Source organism: Triturus cristatus, chromosome 2_1 (genome assembly GCF_964204655.1).
Source record: "Triturus cristatus chromosome 2_1, aTriCri1.1, whole genome shotgun sequence".
NCBI classification, from domain to species: domain Eukaryota; kingdom Metazoa; phylum Chordata; class Amphibia; order Caudata; family Salamandridae; genus Triturus; species Triturus cristatus.
Window position 1 is genome coordinate 507,663,724 of NC_140581.1, and position 25,529 is coordinate 507,689,252.

Genomic DNA, 25,529 nt, shown 5'->3' on the forward strand with positions numbered 1-25,529 from the left:
TTCAACAATACCAGATGCCTCTGGTCGATAGGCATAATGTAGCTTCTGTTCAATTTATAATGCTGCACAAATCATCCGAATTATTTCATTTTCAAAATGTAATCCTTTATCTGATACCAAAGTGACTGGAAAACCGAACCTAGGCATCAGTTCTCTCAACAACAGTTTAGCCACAGTCACTCCTTCTCGTCGGATAGGCCTCTACCCAGCGAGAAAGCAAACAGACAATGACAAGGACATACTTCAGCCCATTGCATGGCGGCAACTCTATGAAATCAATCTGAAGTCAGGTGAAAGGACCACCTGCTTTCCCAATTACACCCCAACTTACAACTGTCTTTTGGCATATGGCACACCTCTGACATAAACTTTCTGCGATGACCCTGTACTTTGGATTGTACCATACCTGCTTGAAGAGTCTTACCATGGCGTCTCTGCCAACATGCGTCAGTCCATGGTGCATCCTGGCCATGTGAGAAAGTAAGGAATCTGATAATACTGGTCTTCCATCAAAGTAGACCCATACCTCGTCATCTGCATTTTTCCTGCAACCTGATCTGCTCTACTCTTCTTTTTCCCGATCACGGGTCTCTTCCTGCATCTGCCTTTTTTCATCCCAAGTCTCAGATGTGGTTGTGAGCATAAGGCGGCATTCATTATTTCCTCTTTCAATTGATCTGTTTATGGCCATCGTATTTTGGGTACAGAAACTTCCCAATTGATCCGCGTACCTGTTGCCTTTTGTCACATTATCATCTCCTGATTCATGTGCATCGCATTTTACAACTGCAATTCTTTTTGGTAACTGCAAAGCTTCCAATACTTCCTTTACAGTTTTCCCATTCCGAATTAGTGACCCTGAGGAAGTCAAGAATCCTCTTTGCATCCATAGTTGACCGAAGTCATGTACGACTCCGAATCCCTACTGACTGTCGGTCTAAATTGTTACTTTTAGACCCTTTGTCAATTTACATGCTCTGGTCAGTGCAATCAACTCTGCGACCTGAGCAGAGTTGACCCCTTTCAAACAAAATACTTCTAGCGCTCCCGCTAAAGTGCAGAAAGCATAACCAGCACACAATTCAACCTTTTCATTTCTTATGCAAGATCCATCCACAAACAGATCACAATTCGGTACTTCCAAGGGTTCATCCTGGACGGGGCTTAGTACAGAGTTCTGTCACTTCCAGACAATCATGTTCTGCTTCCTCTTTCACTTCCTCACATCTTGAATTAGGTAACAAAGTTGCAGGGTTCACAGTAGTGCACCTTACCACTGTCACATTTTCAGCATCAAGAATCACTCTTTCATATTTAGTCAGCTGATTAAAGGTCATGTGTTGAGTCCGAGTGCGCGTTAAGAGGATCTCAACAGAGTGTGGCACATATACCTTTACAGGGTAACCCATCACAATGGCTTCACTTTGTTCCAGACTCACACAAGTGGTGGTTACTGCTTTTAAACAGCCTGGCAAATTCAACCACTGAATCCAGGGTAGCAGAAAAATATGCCACCGGACGTCGTGCTATTCCATGTTTCTGAGTAACATTGCAAGTGCACATCCATCTCTCTCACAACAGTACAATGCAAATTCTTTAGAGTAATCTGGCATTCCAAAAGCAGGCGCTTGACAAAGACTTTCTTGCAATCAAGAGAAAGATTCCATGCTCTCTTCATCCAACACAATTGGATCTTTCATATCCTTTCGTGTCAACCTCTGTAGAGGTTTTGCAATCAACAAGAAACTACAGATCCACTGTCTGCAATATCCAACCATCCCCAAGAATATTCTCACTTCCTTTTCATTTTTGGGAGGATTCATTTTCCTGATCACACTGATTCTCTCTGGCGTCACCTTTCTGACCCCTTTTTCAATCTTGTGACCTAGATACTGAACTTCCTGTCTACAGTATTACAACCTTATCACCACAAACATGGGTTCACCAGTCAAAAAGGGGACTTTTTCAGGATGGATGGTACACACCATTCAAACATTCTACATGACAGCAGGGGTACCTCTAGAAGTAAGACTAAGGGGTCGTTCCACCCAGAAGAAGGGGGGCACTTTAGCCTTAACAGATAAGACATCAGTAAATTAGATTTGTATGGTAGCAAGATGATCATCAGTTCCCACAGTCACAAAACACTACTGTGTAGAAATGCAAGTCAACAAGGAAGCACAAATAGGATAAAGGGTCTTAAGACAACTGTTCAGAAACACACACTCACTTCAACCCAGCTTGTATGATGGGGGAATACTGCTATTTGATCAAAGCATGTAGCTCCGGATTGCTCACTTGCCGTTCATTTCATTTGAATTGTGCTGCATTCTGTGCGGTCACTATTTTTAAACTGGGTGTCCATCTTGGAATGGTAATGTCCATAGTATATAATTGTTTCACCGTTCGAAGATGGCGACCATGTGTAGAAGCATTATGTTGGCCTCCTTGAATCAGTGCAACAGCGATGCACTATACATATTAGCATTCAAAGATAGCCACACAATGCAGTGTTTATTGAGCAGCAATCTGGGAATGGGATTATGCAGAGTATAACATTGTTTTTACCGTTCTAAGATGGCCAACACGTTGCTTCTTAACATGGCAGATAAAACAACGATTCACTATGTACAGATGCATTAAAAGATGGCCACTGTTGCTATGTTTAATGTTATTTTTGTATTGAATTTGTATTTTTAAAAGACTGTTTTTAACTCAATTGACTTTCCTCAGGGACTTCTTGTAAACTTCTGCTCAAAACATGTAAAGCTCTGATACCCTTGGGTCTAGCCAGTGCTATGTAACACTCAAATAAATATAAAAAGAATTGTAGCATGCCTGAAGGCTTTCTGGACTGATATCTAATCCTCCTCCTTCTCTAGAAGAGGTGTGAGTTTTCGAACACGGTTAAGAAACCATAATTACAAATTAAATGTATGAAACCCTAAGGATAAGTTGGATAACAAAAGGGGAAAACGAATCTGAAAATGAAATGATGACCAGCACAGGGGCTTGGGCTGTGTGTCTGATGTCATGAGGGAAGGGTACATCCACCTACTTGTAGGCATACAAGAGCAAGGGGGGGGGGACTTTTCTAACCCAGCCAATAGATGTGCATGGGAATCCAGAAAGGTCTTCAAGTTTTAAAACTGCTCTTATTTGCAGGAGAGTACTCAGCCAATCTCATGTCAAATCTTTTCTATCATAGGATCCTGTGACGTGTTCCTTCATTATTTCAAATGACAGTCTGAATATCTGACCCCTGCTTAGTGCATGTAGGACCAGTGGAGTCAATTAAAAGACAATTGGTAGCAGAAAGTAGAACTGTCTGAAGCAACCCTCCAGTTTCTGCCATAGTGGTGCATCAGCAAAATCAGCTACCTGTTCTTTTTTTACCAGGATCTCCACAAACTGAGGATTGCCATGGATGCATATCGGAGTGTCCGGGGAGCTCACCTGGTTGGGCTAACTGTTCAAGGAATCTCAGAAAGGAAGGAAGATATTGTAAGACCCATTTGAAACTCCAGGCTTTGCATCTAGCCGCAAGGCTTTCTTTCCAGCACTGATGCCAAGTTATGTTATCAATCAATAGCGGAAATATCACAACCATGTACCACTGTAATAAAGTTTGGGACAAGAAATGCAGAACATTTTCTTCAAAAATGTAAACAATCTGGAAGTTAATTGCGAGGAACTTGTTGATAAATGCATTATGTCTCCGGGTTTCGACAATGTTTAATCCATGAATGGGTCTTAGATAGCAAAGTTGTAGTAGACTTCTTCTGCAAATGTTGGTTTCCCCAAATTGACCTTTAAGAAATGAAAGAAAACAGGCGAAAAGTACCAATCTTTGCATCTAAATGACATTTCTGATGAATTTGTCTTTAGCATTTCTCTTGCTTTCTGGTCCTGGTCAAAATGATGCTTTCCAAAGCTATGATGATCCTGATAGCTCAAAAACGGCTGTGTCAGTAGTCATACACGGACCTTCTACGCCCGAAGGAGATTAATAGGAAATTGCTGTGCAGACTGAATCTAATACCTAGGATGTAAGGCTAAATCTCCGACTTGAGCTTACTATAGGTGAACTTGACAGCATGGCTTGTGAATGCACCCTCCATGGACATATTGTAGTGGCTAAAACAATGACACCAGATTGGCCATTCAACCCAGATCTGTGACTCGGAGTGACCGTCTGAAACGTTTCAGCGTTCCGTACATCAACTCCTTGTTCGCCCTAAGTTGGCTGGGTATGCCCAGATGTGGGTCCCTTTCTCACTTTGCCACTGGATTCAAGCTAGCCTGGCTGATGAAGGGTGTTACCCAGTTACCCAGTTACCGATCCCATGAAACTTGTTTCCAGTTCAGGGAAGACCTGGCTTGGCAGTTTGGGCTGAACTGTTCCCATGAGGCACAGGGTCAAGACTGATTTGTATATAGCTGAGTCTGAACTGAGGTGGCAAAGTGTTGAGACCTAGCTATTTGACTGATGCCCGGTGGAGCTACCCGATAGCTGAAGAGGAGATGGGCTGCGGGTTCTCCCACTGTCATCACCTACCCAGCCAGACCTTGGGCAAACTTACCCTTCGTCTCTCCGTCGTATCTATACCCTACCCCTTTTTCCCTTACCCCCTCTCCCTTCCCCACCCCATTTTCCTTTTCTTCTATGCTCCTTAAATGTTTTTGCTGGTATCTTTGTTAACTTGTAACTGATGTAAGTTTGCAACTATGTGGAACCTTATGTAAAGCGCTCTGATACCTTCGGGTCTAGCCAGCGCTATATAAAACTCTTTAAATAAATAAATAAAATACATTTTGAGGGTGATACTTTATGTCCTCCGTCTGCCAAATGGTTCAGTAGAGCAATTGTGTCTGACATACATGCTTCTCGGGTTTTTGATGCCACCAGTAGGTCATCAATGTACTGAACCAAAACAGAATTTCCAGGCATGACTAAGGTCTCCAAACATTTTTTAAGGATCTGATTAAAAATTGAGGGACTCTCAGTGTACTCTTGAGGAACTCGGCACCATGCCAAGAGACAGTTTCCGAACCGGAAGGCAAATAAATATTGACTTTCCGGGAGAGGAGCGCGCAACCAAGATGGCCGCGTAGGTGCGAGGCTCCCGAGGACCTCCGCGACCTCCTACATCTATCCTGTCTTCATCCTGATTCGGTTGAGGGGACTGTGTTGGTGAACCTGAGCCGAGGTGGTACCCGTTTTCCGTATTTCAATCGGACCCCGTGTGCCGTGCTGGGCATCGATTGAAGTTTGCGGCCTGCTCCTCTCCTGACCCCAGACTAGAGTTGGGGGGTGATCCAGTGGAGAAGTGAACAACAACGGCGGGACGAGCCTGGCGAGTCGCGTACCCCACACTTTCACTTTCGCTTTTGAGCCCTCTTGCCATTGTCGCGAGTGGGATCACGGCCCTTCTGTGTGTGGTGGTTGCCTCGCTGGGGGACCCTGCCTGCCCTGCGGGGACCTGCTCCGCCTTTCTGAGGCGACCTCTGGGGTCCTTGGCCTCGACTGTTCGCTCTCCGCGGTAGGACTCATGGGTGTACGGGATACAGGACGATGGCGACGAAGCAGGATGGCGAGAGGCCAAGGGCCAAATCGACCCGGCGTGGCGCTGCAACTCAAGCCAACATTATGGATCGCTATACCCTGCCGAAGGGTTCTCCCGGCGGGTCGCATAAGTCCCCTGAGTGCCCCGCAGATGCCCCGGATTTGCTGACGGATCTGACTTTGCAGGACATCATGGGCGCCATCGCGGAGATGAAGACCTCGGTGGGTCAACAATTTGATACCCTGGCGCACAAACTCGAAGCGGTTCTTATCGATGTTAACCTTGTCAGGGCAGATCTTTCCAAGACAAATGACAGGGTGGATTCTTTGGCTCACACCGCGTCGGGCCTCACGACTGAGGTGGCGGCCCTCCAGACGGAGGTACGTCGGCTCCGGCAGGCTAGTGCGCTCACGGATCGGCGACTGGAGGATTCTGAGAGTCGGGCCCGGAGGAACAACGTTCGCATTATCGGGGTGCCAGAGGGACTGGAGGATTCGGCGGCGGATCTCTTTGTGGAGGATCTGATTTCTAATCGTCTGCAGCCTCGAGGTTTGAGTAAATTCTTTGCGGTGGAGAGGGCCCATAGAGTTCCTGGTGGCAAGCCGAAGGTCGGAGCTCCCCCGCGGCCTCTTATTGCCCGTATCTTCAACTTTCGGGACAGGGATGCGATCTTGCAAGCTTCTAGAGTGCAGGGGCCGCTTAAGCTGGAGAACGTGGAGGTGAACTTCTATCCTGACTTTACTCAAGCGGTCCAGAAGCAGAGGCTGGGTTTCATGGGCGGTAAGCGGTGGCTCCGAGATATGAACTTGATATACGCCATGCTTTTCCCGGCCAGACTGCGTGTGGAGTCCGAGGGTCGCTCTCATTTCTTTGACCGTCCGGAGACGGCCGGGGACTGGTTGGACACTTTGCCTAGGGGACATGATCGAGAGGGTGTGGGGGCCGCGGGAGGAGAGTGCCCACTGGACCGGGCAAGCGGTATTGATACTGGGGCTAATTCCTGATGATGCCACCTTTCGGCTGTGCTCAGGGTTTCTTGACTGTCGTGCTTTGCTCTCCCTCCCGTGGAGGTTGTGGTGTGTCTCGAGGGGGTTCTCTTTCCTCCTCTAGGGGGTCTTTGTAGTTTAGTTCATGCAGGGGCGACAGGCACACTGCAAGTTGGGGGGGCTGTTTGGGCTCATGCAGGGGTGCAGGGAGGGGGGAGTTTTGTTTGGAATGTTGGGTTGGGGTTGGGTATTGTTTGTTTGTACCACAAGGCAGACATATTGTTGTGTTCTATTCAAGGTGCTCTCTGGGAGGGGACAGATTGGTTTTGGCTGTGATGGGGGGTAGGGGACTGAGACTTCTTTCCTGGAATGTTAACGGACTGGGGGACAGGATAAAACGGGGGGTGGTCCTGCAGTTCTTAAAACGGATTTCACCTGATATTGTGTTCTTGCAAGAAACACACCTTATTGGTAACTCCTTCTGTGCTATGAATAGGCGGGGCTATCGCATTGTGGCCCATTCGGGCTTCACCTCTGGTTCGAGGGGTGTGGGCATTATGGTTAAAACCTCGCTCCCGTTGGAGGTTGACGAGGTGCTCCATGATGACAGGGGGCGATATACGGCTCTGGTGGGTAGATGGGAGGGTAAAGTAGTTGTTTTGGTTTCTGTTTATGTCCTGCCGGGGTTGCAGACGACTACTTTTGCTGATTTGGGGCGCCTTCTTCTTGGGCTGCCGGAGGGTATCTTAGTGGTTGGTGGGGATTTTAATGCTGTGGTCTCCGGAACTGAGGATCGTCACCCACCCAGTGATCTCCCCCGGGCCCAAACTTGGTTGTCTGGCCTCATAGATACCCTGGGTCTGGTGGATTGTTGGCGGCTAAAACATCCTGCGCAGGTACAATACACCTTTCATTCCGGGGCTCATGGTAGTCTTTCGAGACTTGATTATGTTCTGATGCCAGCGGCACAGGCGGGGAGGGTCGGGGAGGTGCGGCATCTTGCTCGGGGTATTTCAGACCACTCCCCTCTCTTGTTGCACTTTGATATTGTCCCGGGGATGGAGGGGAGGGTGGTCCCGATCAACCCCTGGTACCTGCGTAATCCCGCGATTCGCGCAGATTTGATTAAATCCCTTGAGCAATATTTTGGAGATAATGTGGAATCAGTGTCGTCTGCTGTTTCTCTGTGGGAGGCGTTCAAAACGGTACTCCGGGGGGAGGCCCTGTCCCTCATTTCCCACTCCAAGAGGTGTGAGCGGGAGGAGGTGACCCGTATCGAGTCTGAGATAACTGAGTTGGAGGGTGACCTGGATTGTGGTGTCACGGACGACAAACTGCACGCTCTCAGGATCAAACAAGCGGACTACAAGGCCCTAGTCACCGAGGCGGCCAGGGGCCTGAGTAGGGAGCAGCAGGGGCGACTGTATGATATGGGTGATAAAGCTGGAAAACTGATCGCGTGGCTGGATAAAAAGGAGAGAGCGAGTCGAGTTGTTCTGCTGGTTAAGAGAGTGGAGGGTGTGTATGTTACTGATCCGGGTGAAATTGTTGATTGCTTCGCAGAGTATTTTCGCGGGGTGTATTCCCCGGTATCTTCTCGCTCGGAAGAGGATTCCCGCGACCTGCTTAAAGATATTGCGTTGCCTTCCCTTTCAGAGGAGGATAAATCGTTGATGGACGCGACTCCGACGTCTGAGGAGATCGCTCTGGCCATACGCTCAGTCGCCTCTGGCAAGGCCATGGGTCCTAATGGCCTTCCCATTGAATTGTACAAATTGCGGCCGGATACATTGGAGCCGCATCTTCGTGATATGTTCCTCGCGGCCCGGGCGGCGGGTTCCCTCCCGCTGGACCAGCGTCTAGCCACTATTGTGGTTATTCACAAGGAGGGGAGGCCGCGTGATCGGGTCACTTCTACAGGCCCATTTCGCTTTTGAATGCGGAACCAAAAATTCTGGCCAAGGTGCTGGCTAATCGCCTGGTCAGCGTGGTGTGCGACCTGATCCATCAGGACCAGTCCGGTTTTATCCCTCATCGCAACACCGCGCTTAACCTGCGGCGTCTGCATGGGGTGCTCTCGAGGGTTCCGTTCATACGTGAGCCAGCCATTTTGGCGTCCCTGGACGCCACTATGGCATTCGACACGCTTGAGTGGCCATATATCTGGGCGACGCTGGAGAAGTTTGGGTTTGGCCCGGGATTCATTGGCTGGGTGAAATTGTTGTATTCCGGACCGCTAGCCCAGGTGGTGGTGAATGGTAGAGTGTCGGCTCCTTTCGAATTGGGTAGGGGCACGCGACAGGGTTGCCCGCTGTCGCCTCTCCTCTTTGCGCTCGCCTTGGAGCCCCTGGCGGAGTGGCTGCGGTGGCACCCTTCGATTCGTGGTCTCCGATGGACTCCTGAGTATGAGGATCGAGTCTCTCTCTATGCGGACGATATTCTTTTGTATCTTGCTTCCCCGCGTGAATCGTTGATTGTGTTAGTGGATGTGCTGAATTCCTTTGGCCGTAACTCAGGCCTAGTCATCAACTGGGCTAAATCCTGTGTAAATGTCCTCTCAGGGGAGGCCCCTATCCTCCCGCGGGGTTGTCCTATCCAGGTTGCTCCACAGGGATTTAAGTATCTGGGTATTTTTATTACCCTGGACTCTGCGGCCCGATACACACAGAACCTACTTCCCCCCCTCCAACGTTTGAAGGCGGATGTGGCGCGTTGGAGGCGCTTTCCGCTCTCGCCGCTCGGCCGGGCGGCGCTGTTTAAGATGATGTCGCTGCCACGGTTTTTATATGCCTTGCAAAACACGATGGATGTCGTTCCGGCTAGTTACTTTCGGGAGGTGGAGGGTCTGCAACGCCAACTGTTTTGGGATGGGAGGCCGCGGATCGCCCTCGCGAAGCTGACGCTCCCGTGGTACGATGGGGGGGTCGCCCTCCCCGACATCAAACGTTATTACTGGGCCTCCCAGCTGGCTGCGATAAACCACGGGCTTTATGGGCCCGCCCTTAATCCGGCTTTTGAAATGGACAAATTGTTGTTGCCGGGTGGCGACTACAATCGTGCGCTCTACTCTAGATCGCTCGACGCACGTTTGAGTGGTCCGACACGGGTCGCGGTACGGGTGTGGCATGCGGCAAACTCGGCGATGGGGTGGAAAGATCGGTTGACCCGGGCGACGCCACTGTATGTCTCTGAACGACTGGGTTGTTTGTGGACGACGAAAGGCTTCGAGAAGTGGGACACGATTGGCATTAGCAGGGTGGGCGATCTTTGGACGAAGGGGGGATTTAAAACGTTTGATGTGCTGAAAGCGGAATACCAGTTGCATGACAGGGAGTACTTCCGGTATGTACAGGTTCGCCACGCGTTGTCTTCCGTGTTCCCGGAGGTCGCGTCCATCCGGGAGTGCTCCCCCTTGGAGGATAGAGTGCTAGATGGGCATGTACCGGATGGCACTATCTCATTGATCTATAAAAAGCTCATCAACGATCGCTCGGGACTGCTGGCCGCCCTCCGTGAGGCATGGGTCGCTGATGGATTGGAGCTGGACGACGAGGATTGGGTATCTGCGGTGGCCTCCCCGAAAGAGGTGGCCATACCGGCCCGCCTTCGTTTCGTCCAGCTCAAAATACTCCACAGGGTTTACGTTACGGGACCGGGCCTGATGCGCATGGGATACGCGGTGGATGGGATGTGTAAGCGTGGGTGTGGCATGTTAGGGACCTTCCTCCACATTTTGTGGGAATGTCCGGAGGTGACTCGATTCTGGCGTGGTGTGCATGAGGTGTTGCAAGCGGTCACGCATGTTGCGCTGCTCCCCGAGGCTAGGAGGTGTCTGCTGAATGTGTGGGAGCCGACTGATTATACGGTGACGCAAACGTGGTGGGTGACATTGGGATATATGGTGGCCAAGCGTGACATAGCACAATTGTGGGGCTCCCAGAGGTCACCCACGATTTCGGTATGGAAGGAAAATATGGATTGGTGTATGTTCCGAGAAAAGGTTGTGTATGTGGCGAGAGGTAAGCCTGGGAAATGGGTAAAGGTGTGGGGCCCCTGGAACTCCTACCGCGGCGGGATCTGTACCCCGCCACTGACGCCCGACCAGGCGGCGGCCCTGTCTCCCTACAAACTATATTCACAAAAAATACTCTAACGGACCTACAGAGAGATCCAAAAAAGCTAAAGGAAAGAGGGAAATGAAAACTCCTGAAATTAAGGTTGTGCCTAATACAACCGTGGTCGTGGGGGAGATAAGTATTTCTTTAGGTTACCCTCACACACCCTAGTGGTGTCATGCTTCATCATCGGGTCACCCAGACCCCTAGAAGTCCGGGTGGGCTCGACCACAGTATTGGGAGTGCTTTTAATATGTTTAAGACAGAGGGGGTTAACTAGATAAAATACCTCAGGCAGATCCCCAGTTTCCCTTTATTTTTGGGTCTGTCTGGGTAATTAAAATAGAAAAAAATGGGTCTTATAGGAGTGTTATGGTCCTAGGACCCTAGTTCCGACATGTTTCAGTCCAAAAAGGGGCCAGAAAATGGTCCAGGACTTTCTTCAGGGCAAGGATGTAACTCCCCTATGTGAGTGAAATTACTGGGATGGGGTGTCCCTATCCTGCCAGTATGGTGAGGGCAGAGTAGCTGCTCCACGTGATATTATGTAAGAGTGGATGTGTGTCAACTGCCAGGCTCCATCCAATTCGGGGAGGTTGACTGTATCTCACAGGACCAAAGAGTCAGAATGGGCGGTCTTATTTAAGATCGGTCGCCCTGCCTGCTACCTGTTTGGTTCTGGTCCTCCCCCCCCCCCCCCCCCGCCCCTGTCTCCCTAGTCTGCACATTCTCTTGATTCTGTGTTACCGTAACCACTTAGTTTCTGCCCCTGCCCTTCCCCCCCTCTTATTCTTGTAGGTTGGTAGAGCCCTCCCGAGGGGAGCACATACTGTTGCCTAGATTTTTGCCGCCTTGTGGGTTTGTTTCTCGTTCTTTCATTTAAAATGAAACCGCCATTTGGGATGTTTGGGCAATGTGGCCGCAAATGATTTTTTGATCTGTGGGACTTTTTACTGCTTGCTGCTCGTGTTTATGAATATGTTTCATGGTCTCACTGTCTACTAGCGGCCGGCCTGAAGGTTGTAGGCCCATACTTGTATATCTCTGGAAATCTGCAATAAATAGGTTTCTTAAAAAAAAATATATATATATTGACTTTGCAGGTGAAAAGGAATAGAGAAAGATGCCTGACACAAATCAATGACAGTGTATCACTCAGCATCACAGGGAATTTGGTAAAGAATTACTGCTGGATTTGGCACTACTGGACAACATGGCACTACAATTTTATTCACCTTTCTCAGGTCTTGGACTATTCTATATTTTCCACTAGGCTTCTTGATTCCAATAATGGGCGAGTTACAGGGACTGCTCATTATTTCCTTTAGAAATCCCGGTTCTATCATTTGATCAATCACAGGTGTGACTCCAGCAAGTACTTCAGGACTCATTTTGTATTGTGGGGTATTGGGATATACAGCACCATCTTTCACTGTAATCTGGATTGGATCTACATTCTTCATTACTCCAATCTCCTTTCCTGAAAAGTCCCACACATCTGCTCTCACTGTACCTTTTAACACTTCAGGCAAATCTTCCTCGGTTAGCATTGAATACAATTCACTCACTTCTGACTCTCGTTGGGCCATCAATACCTTGTATTCAACATCTTTATCAGGTGTCATAAATGCAGCACCATCCGGTGTGCAATAAATAGTGCAATTCATTTTGCATAAAAAATCTCTGCCCATGAGATTAACGGGAATGGTATCACATACCACAAATGTATGCATGTCTTTAAAATTTCCAATATGGTCTTCTATTGGGGCTGTGACAGGAGTTATGATATGTTTATCTGCGACACCAACAACTTGGATAGTTTCTACCGCTCAAGATGTGCCAAGTACGCACTCTTCCTCCCCCCTCAGGCACCATCATTGAGATGCATCTGAATAACTCTCATTGCAATGCACCAAATACTGTGAAACCAGTGGATTCTTACCAAACTGCTCTTCTCTTCGGAATCCAGAACTTGCACTGTACATCTGCATAAGAGGATTCCCATTACAGGGGATAGGTGGTTGTGGCACCTTTAACTGTGGAGTAACTACCTGCTGCTGTTGCTGCTGACTCCCAACTATCTCATTCTGCATCTGTGGATTTAAATTTTGATATGTTTCGTTACCCTTTTGTACAGATTTACACTCGTTCTTCCAATGTCCAAACTTTCCGCACGCATGACATGGAAATTTCTGTTTAGCTTCCTCCTCATTCATTTAAAATGTTCCCCTTCCTCCACTGTTTACTTGTCCAACCTGATTCTGCCTTTGTTGTACAGTACTATTTTCCTGTTGCTGTTCTGCTATTTTCACTTGTGCCCACATAATTTTCTCTTTTAACATTTTAAGCCTTGACTCAATGTCATCACTACAATATTTTGCATAACTCGAAATGAACATATCCACCACCTGGAACTTCTCTCATGGGACATGCCCTTTCAACTTGCTCGGTTTCCTTTATCAGAAACATGGAACTTCCTTTACCAGTAGTCACTTCTTTCTTTTTCATCCATTTACTCCTCCACCGCTCCACAGTTCCCCATTTCTTCAAGATATTCATTAATTTCTTTATCTGCAGTCTTCTCCCTGACGTATTTAAACTCTCTAAATCCTTGTTAGTAAAAGCCATTCTATACGTTTTCTGCAACATTTTTGACTTTTCTATATCTATGCCAAACTCACTCGCATCCTCCGATAATTATTCATGAAAATTCTTCACTCTGCAAGTAATTCTTTTACACAAAAACAATAGCTCCTCATCACTGTATGTCCCTAATCTATCTGGGTTTATGGTACCAATAATCATCTCTTCTAAGTCTACCTTCAACTGGCTCACATTTAAACTCTGTGATTGAGCTTTTGGCTTGGTTATTTCTTTTATCCAATTAGTTAAGTCTTCTGGGGAGGGACTTGCTGAACTCCCTGCAATTGGAGTAAAATTCGGCCTTATTTTTCTTGGTTCTAATGAAATGCCTCTTCTCAGGGTTTCTTTTAACAAGTCACCAACTGGTAGGTCTAACAATGTGTTATTCTGGTCATCCCGTCTATTCTCATTTGTTACCGACACTACTTCACTCCTTACACTACTTCTTAGAACGGACAATGTGTGCAGTTTTGGCAAAGTCGATTTTTCTCCAAATAATGGTACCACAGGACCAATTGCCCCTGGCACCGTCAAAGCTTCGGCATTCAGATTTAGCTGATTTATTTTCTGGACCTGTTCCATTCTAGCCTTATTTAACAAACTCACTTCATTTTCTCACACTATTCTAGCTATTTAGGTAACTTGGGGAGTTAATGGAGTTACCATTTGTGAGGCACTTGGAATCACCTCCCCTGAATTTTCTTCATATGGCGGAGCTCTTTTAGTCATCATATCATCCAAACCGTTTCCAGACATTTCTATATTTTTCTTTTTCTCCTTACACTTCGTACCTGTCTGATTCCCTACTGTCAAAACTGGATATAGACTCTTTGAAAGTAACAAGGACCCCCTGTAAAATATTTAGGTCAATTCCTAGGACAGGGCAACAAACACAGTGAAGAGTATATTCCTAGGCAATCAAAATTGATACAAATATCAGCCACTAAGTCAATTGATATAGAACCAAAAACATTAGAAAAACTTTTAATAAGAGCCAGTGTACCATATAGCAATAAAGTTAAAAAATCATTTTTTTTTATTATAGTCAACATATAATAGTGTTTTATATTTAAATAAACATATGACCAAAACACAATACACTTTCTAAAAAAATATACACGTATTTTATAAAAATTATATTAACAAAACTTAGCAAAATACAGATTAAAATACAAATACAATGACATAAAAAAGTTATTCAATGAACACAGTATAAAATAAGGAAGATAAAACAAAAATGTAAACATTCAGGATATACAAAGTTGCGGCAATAGATTGTCTTCGACGCGCGTTTCGGCGCACTAGCGCCTTCGTCAGGAAAGCCACACAATATTTCCTGAAAATCAAAGGTACACTGGCTTAGGCAATAAAATAACATGATTGTAAAGATAACATAGTAGCTAATGTGATTAGCTATAAAATTAGAATTAGCTCTTCCAAATTTATCGAAAACATACTATAAGTAAGTGCGAGAGATAGGACAAAAGTGGTAAAGGAAAGATGAAGATAGTAACCAAGGGCTAAAATAAAGAGTGCTATGAAAGGAATAATATCCAAAGAAAACAAAGTGAATTAGAATTGATAAGAAAAGAATTTTTTCAAAACTGATGGTAGATAGACCCATTTGATCAAAGATTACCAGAAAAACCCAAGAGAAGATAATGATCACCAATTGTGAAAGGGATAATAGGCACAATATGACCTTCAAAAGGGAAACTTACTCGTAATAACAGTAAGATTAGAAAGGTCGAAAAATGTTGAGATCTAATGCTCGCTGATAAAGTAGTCACTAAAAAGCAGATCAAACAAAGGGAGGGGATAGAGGGGAAAGACGGGGTTATTGTTGTAAGACACTGATGAAAATGAAACTATGATTTTAGGATAGGTCTAAAAATATCGACAGATTACCTTGTGACTGATTCTTTTATCAGCCGATATTCTTTGATAAATGAGACGTATTGAGAGAAAGACTGATGAGGCAACAAGGACGCCGGTGACTTCTAAGGAAATACATAGTTGTGAATATTTTTGTAAACTAACCTGGTCTCCACAACATTTATCTGATATTATAGTCAGGCAGGGAGAAAGAGGGAATAATGCCTACCCGGTTAAATGCGGAGACGTAGTTAAAAGATGATTTGATATATATTACTCTTTTCAATGGTATGCTGAAGTATATATCTTCTTTTTTTCTCTTGCCCACGATGGTCTACGAAATAAAGTATAAGCGAAATGATAACATGAAGCAATTAGTACTTAGCGAAAGTAAGCCAATGTAATTTAGCCTAACGGTGTTACTTCTATTTTGCATATGTTCCTAGCGATACGATTACACAATGCTACTCGTACCTGGCGAAAGTAAGCCAATATACTTTAACATAACGGTGTTACTTCTATTTTACAGACGTTCCTAGCGACATGGTTACACGATGCTACTAGTACCAGGCGAAAGTAAGCCAATATATTTTAACATAACGGTGTTATTTCTATTTTGCATACGTTCCTAACGTGATGACAAAAACTAATGGGTTCCGCAGAGCTTACCTATTGATGAAAGACCTTCGTAGAAAGTAAGACGTGCCTCACCGCGTTCTTTGCTGCTACCGGGAAATTTTTACCATCAGTGTGGGATTGGCTTAGGGTGGGGTTTTAAACATTTGGGCAGTACGTAACGTGATCATGTGATTACGGATGTACTGATGTAGTTACGTCCCAAAAGGACGAAAAAAATACATAAAGACATGAATATAAAGGAAGTGCGTATAGCACGTAAAAGTGGGGGCGTGAATTTTTTTCTTTCGCCAGATACGATAAAACTTTATTTTTGGCAGTTCACTGTTTCTGTAATCCGACAATGATCTTGTGTACTTAGTTGGTACACAGAATATATCATTTTAGTTTATAACTAGAGACCATATGATGCGGAGTGGATACGATAAAACTTTATTTTTGACAATTCACTGTTTCTGTAATCCGACAATGATCTCGTGTACTTAGTAGGTACACAGAATATATCATTTTAATTTATAACCAGAGACCATATGATGCGGAATGGGAGGGAAGGTTGCTATCTTATTCTATTTTTGATGGAAAAAGCTCTGTTTATATTTTTCTAGAGAAAATATATGTAGATCTAATGTAAGGGGCAATAATTGTGTGCAGATTTTAGGGAATGGAAATGATCTTCAGTATGTAATATAGGGGACTGTGAATGTGAATGAAATAATAAGGGGAATAACCTTATCCAATGGCATTTTCCCATGGCAATTCGTTGTTAAGGCCGCATTGGAATGTATTCAGGACAAAAATCCAGAAAACTTCCCTTTTCTTGCGTACCTTGCCACCACCACTGTTCTCAGGAATGTGAATTTTTTCTAGAATTCTCCATTTGATTTCTTCTGGTTTGTGTCCTGCGTCCAAATAGTGTTTGACCAGAGGCGCAGACAATTTTTCATTGCGGATGGCAGAGCGATGTTCAGCTATGCGGATATGGGCTGCTCTAGACGTTTCACCGACATAGCCCAAATTGCATGGACACAAAATGAGATAAATCACGTTCTGTGTCTTGCAATTCCATAGTTGTGATGCTTGGATCTTATAATCATTGTGTATTAGGGTTTCACCTTCTGAAACCTGATCACATGATTTGCATGCGGAGCATCTCACGGTGCCTTTGACTGGTTTCATGCCATCAATAGTTTTTTGGATGAAAGGAGTGTCTGATTTAAACCTAGAGTGCACAATCATATCCTTGAGATTTTTGTTTCTTCGGTGCGCAAATAGAGGTTTAGCTATCTTATTTTCTGCTTCTGGGTGGCTGTTTAAAATGTGCCAGTTGGCATTTATTATTTGTTTCACAGTGGCATTTCGGGTGGAGTGTCTAGTGATGCAGACTAGTTGGTCTTTCTTTCTACGTGTATTGTTTGTAAGCAGATGGTCTCTATCATAAAAACGTGCTCGTTTATAGGATTCTCTAATCAATCTCCGTGGATAACCACGGAGTAAGAATTTTTCTTTCATTTTTTCTGCTTGGATGTCAAAATCCGACAGGTTAGTACAATTGCGGCGCACTCTAAGAAATTGTGAAAACGGAATGCTGTCTTTTTGGGATCGTGGATGGAAACTATTAAAATGAAGGAGAGTATTTTTTGCTGTTGGTTTGGTAAATAACTCAACTTCTAATTTCCCAGATTTATGTTTTATCAAGATGTCCAAAAATTCCACCTGTTGTGTACTATTGTGGGCTGTGAATATGAGATTAGGGTCTGCTGAATTTATCCACAGCAAAAATTCCCCGAGGGTATCTTCACCATCGGTCCAGATAAGAAAGATGTCGTCAAAGTATCTTGACCAATGGGAGACTGACTCGAAAAATGGAGCCACTTCATTGTGAATACATTTCTTCTCGAACATAGCCATGTAGATATTGGCTATTGTGGGAGCAACTGAAGCTCCCATACTGACTCCTTTCGTTTGGTGATATAATTGTTGATCGAACTCAAATACATTTTCTGTCAGAACTGTCCGTAAGCATTTGGTGAAGAAAGGCTTGGAGCAAGGGATATTATATTCATCAATGAACCAGAGAACCGATTCCAATGCTTCTTTTTGGGGTATATTGCTATATAAGGATTCTACATCCAAGGTTACTAGAATGTCAGTGGCTGGATTAAAATGGAGATCCTCTACTTTATTGATAATGTCACGTGTATCTTGCACAAATGAAGGAATCTGGCAAACAAATGGTCTGATTTTGTGGTCTAGGAATTTTGATATTGGTTCAGTGACCGAACCGATAGTGGACACGATAGGTCTATACGGGGGGTCACAAATGTTTTTATGTGTTTTCGGGATCCCATAGATACAAGGAGTTTTTCTATCTGAATAGTTTAGAAATTCAAATTCTTTTTTACTAATGTGGCCTGCCTCTAGGGCGGCCCTTGTATATGTTAATATTTCTTGGCTCACTTTGGTCATAGGATTAGATGTTATTTTTGTGTAAAATTTATGATCATTAAGCATAGCTTGCATCTTTGATTTGTAATTATCAGTGTCAGTAATCACAATTCCTCCCCCTTTGTCGCAACTTTTTACAATAATGTCCTTATTACTGGCTAGTGCCTTTAAAGAAAGAAATTCTTCTTTGTTCAGGTTGTACAGTGGTTTGGGAATGAATCGAGTGGCCTGATCCAGACGTTTCAAGACCACATGTTCAAAAATGGCAACCTCGGGGCCAATTTGGTCTAAAGATGGGAGAAAAGTGGAGGGTAATGATAATTCTTTTGCGGCATTCAAATATTGGGAAGGATCTCTTTCCTCATTAAAAAACTTCTTCAATCTAATTTTTCGAAAAAACGAAAATATGTCTTTATATAGTTCAAATTTATTGACAAAAGCATGAGGAACAAAAGATAGTCCCTTAGATAATACCGTACTGGTTATTGGATCTAAGGTGTGGGATGATAAATTAAAAATAGGAATAGTTTCTTTTATCTCCAATATTGTTTGTTGCGGGTCTCTAGAAATGGTTGAGGGTCTGATTGGTGATGGTAATTCTGGTAAGTCTCTCTGGACTGGGGTTGGAATCTGACTCTCTGGCGTCCTCTGTTGTTCCCGCGTTGTCCCAAAAAAGGCTTACGTGTAGTTTGGTTAGAAGGATTGTATCTACCATCTGATTCATAATAGTTTGAGTTGCTTTCTCCTTCTGAATCGGTCGTATCGGAGAATGTCCTGACTTTTTGACTTTTAGAGGTATTTTCGTTTATATATTGATTGGATTTGTAAAAATGCTCTCCAAGATATGGATAGGTTCTCTCTCTATAGAGTAAAACCGTTTATCTTTTGTTAATTTCTCTGTTTTGCGTTTATTTAGGTACTCAGCAAAAGATGCTAGCTCTTTTTCAGATTCCTCCAGTTTCTTTTTTGCATCCTCTAAACTATTGCATTTTTTGATTTTGTCCTCTAGTTCTAGAAGTTCTAGTTTTAGGGTCGCCACTAATTCTTTTGCTGTCTCTATTATTAGGATCATCAGATCTCTTGAACATCTACTGGCAATCATGCTCCATTTCTCTAAAAAGGGTTTATGTTGAATAAAGAGACCCGGAATATTACGGACACGGAGCCCCTGGGGAATAATTCCTGCTCTAAGGTATTCTATCATAAATTCTCCATGGGCTTCCATCCTCTTTATTTTTTTCTTTAGGTTGGAGATTATTAAGATGTCTTCATTATTCTGGATGTTCGTATTTGCGCTGTTACTGAAGGTATTGCTACTGCCCACAAGTGCAGCGAAATCTTCATCTGAGAACCCAAAAGTTCTGAGTTTGTCCATAGCCACTAAGAGATCTAAATCAACCCTTACTATTGAGAGATGTCTATTGTGAGAAAAGGGCAGGAGGTGCCAGTCAGAATGTATAGAATAGGCAGCTTATTTCAAGATGTGAAATAGAAAAGAGAAAGACTTGTGACAATGGGAAGAGCTAATTTTTTACAATATATAATTAGTACATGAGAATAGAAAGGCACAACAACAGTCCCGCACAGACAAGCTGTGGGTAAATTCTTTGAAAGTAACAAGGACCCCCTGTAAAATATTTAGGTCAATTCCTAGGACAGAGCAACAAACACAGTGAAGAGTATATTCCTAGGCAATCAAAATTGATACAAATATCAGCCACTAAGTCAATTGATATAGAACCAAAAACATTAGAAAAACTTTTAATAAGAGCCAGTGTACCATATAGCAATAAAGTTAAAAAATCATATTTTTATTATAGTCAACATATAATAGTGTTTTATATTTAAATAAACATATGACCAAAACACAATACACTTTCTAAAAAAATATACACGTATTTTATAAAAATTATATTAACAATTGTGTAATCGTATCGCTAGGAACATATGCAAAATATGCAAAATAGAAGTAACACCGTTAGGCTAAATTACATTGGCTTACTTTCGCTAAGTACTAATTGCTTCATGTTATCATTTCGCTTATACTTTATTTCGTAGACCATCGTGGGCAAGAGAAAAAAAGAAGATATATACTTCAGCATACCATTGAAAAGAGTAATATATATCAAATCATCTTTTAACTACGTCTCCGCATTTAACCGGGTAGGCATTATTCCCTCTTTCTCCCTGCCTGACTATAATATCAGATAAATGTTGTGGAGACCAGTTTAGTTTACAAAAATATTCACAACCATATATTTCCTTAGAAGTCACCGGCGTCCTTGTTGCCTCATCAGTCTTTCTCTCAATACGTCTCATTTATCAAAGAATATCGTCTGATAAAAGAATCAGTCACAAGGTAATCTGTCGATATTTTTAGACCTATCCTAAAATCATAGTTTCATTTTCATCAGTGTCTTACAACAATAACCCCGTCTTTCCCCTCTATCCCCTCCCTTTGTTTGATCTGCTTTTTAGTGACTACTCTATCAGCGAGCATTAGATCTCAACATTTTTCGACCTTTCTAATCTTACTGTTATTACGAGTAAGTTTCCCTTTTGAAGGTCATATTGTGCCTATTATCCCTTTCACAATTGGTGATCATTATCTTCTCTTGGGTTTTTCTGGTAATCTTTGATCAAATGGGTCTATCTACCATCAGTTTTGAAAAAATTCTTTTCTTATCAATTCTAATTCACTTTGTTTTCTTTGGATATTATTCCTTTCATAGCACTCTTTATTTTAGCCCTTGGTTACTATCTTCATCTTTCCTTTACCACTTTTGTCCTATCTCTCGCACTTACTTATAGTATGTTTTCGATAAATTTGGAAGAGCTAATTCTAATTTTATAGCTAATCACATTAGCTACTATGTTATCTTTACAATCATGTTATTTTATTGCCTAAGCCAGTGTACCTTTGATTTTCAGGAAATATTGTGTGGCTTTCCTGACGAAGGCGCTAGTGCGCCGAAACGCGCGTCGAAGACAATCTATTGCCGCAACTTTGTATATCCTGAATGTTTACATTTTTGTTTTATCTTCCTTATTTTATACTGTGTTCATTGAATAACTTTTTTTATGTCATTGTATTTGTATTTTAATCTGTATTTTGCTAAGTTTTGTTAATATAATTTTTATAAAATACGTGTATATTTTTTTAGAAAGTGTATTGTGTTTTGGTCATATGTTTATTTAAATATAAAACACTATTATATGTTGACTATAATAAAAAAAAAGATTTTTTAACTTTATTGCTATATGGTACACTGGCTCTTATTAAAAGTTTTTCTAATGTTTTTGGTTCTATATCAATTGACCTAGTGGCTGATATTTGTATCAATTTTGATTGCCTAGAAAACTGGATATAGACCCTCGGTTACTACAGCTCTTCTCCATCTTTTCATTTAATCTTCTCGTTTCTCAATTGGAAATCTAGGAATAAAGCCTCTGTATCTTCTACCACTTTGATCTTTTTCTCGCTCGTACGCTTCTACTTCCCATTCCTCCAACGCTTCATACTAAGTAAGTCTTGGATTTAGCTCTTGCGAGTTCATCCTGGCTCTCAAATTCTGTAAAATTCTTACATTAAATGTACCATACTCGGGAAAAGTTAACATCCCATCATCCTTCGTATATTTCATCCAATTTTCCAACCACACACACGTATGATAACCTCGCTCCATCATCATGTAAGATGTAGGCGTTTTTGGGGGTGGAATCGGAATTCCCTCTCTAGTCACAATTGGTTTATCTTTCTTAAAGAAATTCTTTTTTGTCTTAATCAGACCCATTTTCAGAGTCTTCTCTTAGAATTTCTCAACAGACAGAATAACAAACTTTCCCGTAATTCTCTTTTTTCTTTATTAGATAAATTCCGTCCTATACCAGCGCGACTCACACCAACCAAGCAATTACAGTTCACTACGTAACTACAGTCTTATCCAATGTCAGCGCGTCTCGCTCCTTCCAACCACTCACTGCTCGGTTCACACCCTCTTTCTGACCAATGCCAGTGCGGCCTTTTGTGACGTCAGTATTCCTCCTCCTACAATCTGCTCTCGATACACGCCTGTTGCTTTGTCCAATACCAGTGCGGCACTTTGTGACGTCAGTATCACTCCTTCTACTGACCCCTCCTTTACAGAATCTTACGACAATATTTTTCTGAGTTTTTCTTAATTCAAAAATCTGTTAGTGACAACATAAAAAGACAATGCTACCTTGTCTGCTCCACTAAATAAAGAGATAGTCTTTACCTTTCCAAGAGATTTTCTTACACTACAAGCAATAATAACGACCAGCGTTATCTCACTTCTCTAACAAGCTCCGGGGAGATCTATTACTCCTCTAGGTATAAAACCGAGGTTTCACAAGAGGACCTTTTGATATACAAAAAGGGTGTCCTGTTACTTCTCCCAGAGATACCGCCAGAGTTTCAAAAGGGACCCTTCGCTATCTCAGACACTCTCCTTATATACAAAAATTTCCCTAATTATAACACTGATGGTCCTACATAGCTTTTCAGTATTATTTCCAACAGACAAAGTACTTCTGCAGTGTGATTTCTTTACCACACTCTTCTTGTGCCTACTTCAGGCTAATTCCTTCCCGGGATTCCTCAGGCAACTCCGTACCTGTACTTCTAGACAACATAGAACGAGACACTAACTCTTCATATTAAGACAAATAATCAATATTCAATAACCCTTACCAAACTAATCAATAGATAAACTGCCCTCTGCTGCCAAGAAACTGATCCAGCGCACACCCAATAATTTGGTCAGGGATAAATATTAAATAAATCATATACATTGGCCCATACACATTCACCCAGATCCCTGATGCGCTGGGGTCAAGTTTTACCTTTTACTCTTACAGCATATTTATATAACAATTTATCACCCGGAGAGATTAAGTGATTTGCATAGAATCACAAGATGTTGCATGGCGCCGCCGAGACTCGAACTGGGATGCCCAAGTCTCAAGTCAACAGCTCTGCCCACTGTGCCAGTCCTGTGTTATCTGTCAGGGAGCTCTTTCCTTCTGCCGTACGATATTTGATTAAACCAGCTCTTTATTCATTACATAGGCGAAATCAATGCATTAACAGTGCTTGTTGTGTTTCCTCCCACAGAGCACCACCCAATTACTGTTAACATTACGCTTCTGGATTTATGTGTTTATTTGGGGGGCAATTCTTTTTTTTTATTCCAGTTTGTGTCACTGTTTGCCCATCTTCAGTGGTTCAGCTTCGGCCCCTGTCACTTAATTTGCCCATCCCGTTCAAATACCGGGATGAAATGTTGAAAGCTTTAGACGCTGTTTGCGAAATTGGCTCTATAATTTTCTCTGACTTCAAAGTGCAAGGACTTCCCCCAAACCCCTCGAGTTTTGCTGCTTGTTGCTTTAGTGATCCTCGGTCACCAGACCTTCAGTGGCCCAACCTTGCAGCACAGTTAAGAGCATGGCTTGGGCAAATCCTGTTGCCTTTTGTCTGACTCTTGTTTATATCATGTGAACATGAGCGTCCCCAAGCGCTTTACATGAGCGCTAGTTACATTAAACAATGTCAGATTCATTTTTGGGGGCATTTTCATAGAATGCCAATCCAACTGACCCAAAGGTATTGAAGCGCTTTGTAAAAGAGCCAGTTAAATTTTTTTTTTAAACAAATTTTATTGGGTTTTACATTACTTATGTTGTGTAAGCATTTACATCCTGCCTGGTGATGTGTGGTTATATTGGTTCACCAGGCGTCTTACAACATGTACAGTTAACAACGTATTAAAATCAGCTTTAACTCATCCCTCTTCCCCCCATGAGTCGCTTAAAGCTGCACCCACGTTATAACAACATTCAGTGTCCACCATGGTACCAATGAGAGAGGCAGAGTTCAAGTGTCTATCACTGTCCTTGTCAGTGTATTAGTCAAAGGAATTAAGCACCGTTTAAGGCGCTCCTGCTAGGGTGTTGGGCTCTAGTAGATGGATGGCCCAGGAGATCCCATGGGTGAGCCCAGTGTTGAGTTGAGTTTCAGGCTATCCACCAGAGGCTCCCAGGTGCGGGCCTCATCCAAAGTGCCAATACCCTTTTGAGCTTCCCTCAGGAGTACCCTCCCCTCACAACTCGACCATTTTTTCAATTCCCCCTGCCAGGTAGGTACTCGGGCCCCCTAGGTGTTTTCAATTTCTTGTAATTTTCTGCTTTGCCAGAATGAAAGCCAGGCCTTGGAACTTACTTGTGATCTTGGTTTTGGAAGTGTGTGGGAACCTGTGTAGGAGACACTGGCCAGGTGAGCAAGGAACTTCCTTTTCAATAATGGTTGTTGCATTTGTGTGATCTCCTCCCAAAAAGTATGCAATGAGGAGCAGGACCAGAGCATGTGCAAAAGGTCAGCACCCACCTCTCCGCATCTTGGGCATGCAGCATTGACCACATGGAAGTATCTGGCAATGCGCTCTGGAGTGAGGTATGCTCTGTGAAGGATGTATTAGTTAATCAACTTAAATTGGGCGTTTCTGGGTACCTTTGGCACTCTATCTAGAATGGAGTCCCAGTCCCTTTCAGTAATGGAGATGCCTAAATCCTCCTCCCAGTTCATCCACAGCTGCTCCAGTGGCCGGTGCAGGTCCTCTCATATAGCCCAATACAAGCATGTGACGGACTTAATAGTGCCCATAGAGAGAGCTATATAGTGGCAGCTCTTGTGTGTCTGTGGTTCAGAGGTGCCAGTGTTCCAGTGGCTATAGAACACAGTTGTAACTGCACTATGCAGCAAGATGTGGCCCTGCAGGAGCCCGAAATCTGAACGGAATTCTTCAAATGGGAGTTCTGACAGTCTAAATAAGTCTCCCACCTTTGTCGCCCAGCCGTGGACCATTCCTCAAATCCCCCTCTGTGCCCACCGTGCGACTGCCAACCCCCCGGTCGTCGTCTGATGCTGTAACACAGATACCCCCACTGTCCTATGACCCAGCCCTCAAATAAAAGTGGTGATCAAGGAATCAAGTTCTCAAAAAATTGTCAGAGGGATCCAAAGTACAGCAGTCATGGAAGTGCCACCATCTCCGTAGCGGAAAGAGATGGAGCCGATGATGAAGCATGCTACCAAGGGGTAACCCTGGTGGGTCAGGGTTTTACAAGTAAACTCTGTTTCCTCCAGGGGAGGGTTAGTCTCCTTGACATACCTGGGTTCCTTTTGGTGATATAAAACTGAAGAGTCGACATGGCACACATCGTGCCATGCCCACAGACACTGC

At 43.6% G+C, this 25,529-nt stretch overlaps 1 long non-coding RNA gene across 2 annotated transcripts in view; it reads right to left on the reverse strand.

Moving 5' to 3' along the window:
• Positions 1-25,529, reverse strand: part of LOC146865571 (uncharacterized) — a 109,495-nt gene that overhangs the window by 4,652 nt on the left and 79,314 nt on the right. The window contains exons 2-3 of one of the 2 annotated variants that reach the window (XR_014970326.1): positions 12,611-12,761; positions 425-464 (exon numbers count right to left, since the gene is read on the reverse strand). This is a non-coding gene — a long non-coding RNA (uncharacterized LOC146865571). The remainder of the gene's footprint in view (positions 1-424; positions 465-12,610; positions 12,762-25,529) is intronic. The other variant, XR_014970325.1, reaches the window with a different exon arrangement.